The 1,668-nt window shown below is 43.6% G+C and overlaps 1 pseudogene; it reads left to right on the top strand.

The window, feature by feature from the left end:
- The first annotated feature begins 287 nt into the window (after nucleotides 1-287).
- On the top strand, nucleotides 288-1,186 carry LOC137161443 (craniofacial development protein 2-like; annotated as a pseudogene).
- The last annotated feature ends 482 nt before the right edge of the window (nucleotides 1,187-1,668 follow it).

The raw sequence follows: 1,668 nt of genomic DNA, 5'->3' as shown, positions 1-1,668 counted from the left end.
AATATGAACACCATCTACTATGTGTCTGTGCTACCCAGCTACACAACTAAGTTTAGCACACTAGCTCGAAGAGAGTTACTGTAGTATGTAGTATACAGTATGCAGAAGCGGAATTTGGCAACTGTGACTGAGTAGTCATTTTCAGGATCCCCGCTGCTCACCCTGAATGGGTAAGGGGCTAGAAAAGGTGCCCTAAACATAGGCTGTCTCAACCCCTCCACCTTCGGCTGGATGGCCGTTTTCAGCTGGATCACTCTACCTAAGGTCAGAACACAAAAGGCAAAGTAATGAAGTTTGCCACTTGGAATGTTCGCAATCTCATTTATTCCCCGAACGGTGACTGTCCTGAAAGAAGAACTGCCATAATACCTAGAGAACTTGCAAGATATGACATTGATATTGCTGCCCTAAATGAGACCCATCAGGCAGATGAAGGTCAATTGAAAGAAGATGGAGGAGGCTATACTTTCTTTTGGAAAGGAAAGCCATCTGAAGAGAGGCATACTCATGGGGTTGGATTTGCCATCAAGAACAAGAATGCTAGCCAGCTTTTAGAACTTCCTATGGGTATTAATGAATGCTTCATGTCTCTGCATCTGAAGCTTAGTAACAACCAGTATGCCACAGTCATTAGTACATATGCTCCCACACTTGATGATGACGAAGACAACAAGGAGCAGTTCTACTGTGCTCTTGATGCAGTTCTCACTGCCACAGTCACGGAAGACAAGCTTATCCTCATGGGTGACTTTAATGCAAGAGTTGGGAGACATTCTGAACTCTGGAAAGGCACCATTGGGAAAGAAGGAGTGGGGAAAGTTAACTCTAACAGCATTCTTTTCCTCAGTAAATGTATGGAGCATGATTTGCTTATCACAATTCCATCTTTGGACAGAGGGACAAATATAAGACAACGTGGAAACACCCCTGTTCCAAACGCTGGCATCTTCTTGACTATGTCATCATCAGAGCCCCTGATCATACTGATGTCCATATTACATGAGCCATGAGAGGTACGGCTGACTGCTGGACAGACCATCATTTAGTCAGATCAATTATGAACATGCGACTTGCACCACAACACCATAAACAATTGAAAGGAATTAGGAAGAGATTTAACATCAAGGCACTTCAAAATCCCGCTAGTCAGGAGACTCTTCAACAACACCTTATTGAAAGACTCTGACCTACCTGACAACATCAATGACATCCAAACACATTGGGAGGAGTTCAAGACCATTATTCACAAGGCATGTGCTGAATCGATTGGATATTCCACTCACTGCCATTACGAGTGGTTTGATGAGAACAACGAGGAAATCCTAGCACTTATTCATCAGAAGAGAAGCGCATCGTGCACTTGGCAAAATGAATGCTCTAACCAGAAAAAATGAGAGACTTATCATTGGCTTAAAGCTGAAGGTCAAAGGAGACTGTGGGAAATCAAGAATCGGTGTCAAGCAAAGGCCATGGAGATCCAGAGTTTCGCTGATCAACATGACATGAGAAGCTTCTTTCAAGCAATGAAAGCCATCTACGGGCCAAGTTCAAACAGCATAACTCCTTTGCAATCCCAGGACGGCTCCATCCTTCTTAAGGACAATGTAGCCCTCAAGCAATGTTTGAAGGAACATTTCAGGACTCTTTTGAACCCCAAATCTGAAGTCT

This window comes from Emydura macquarii, unplaced genomic scaffold, assembly GCF_026122565.2.
Source record: "Emydura macquarii macquarii isolate MOO-44397 ecotype Brisbane River unplaced genomic scaffold, CSIRO-AGI_Emac_v2 contig_2297, whole genome shotgun sequence".
In the NCBI taxonomy this organism is placed as follows: domain Eukaryota; kingdom Metazoa; phylum Chordata; order Testudines; family Chelidae; genus Emydura; species Emydura macquarii.
This window is presented reverse-complemented; position numbering and strand designations above follow the sequence as displayed.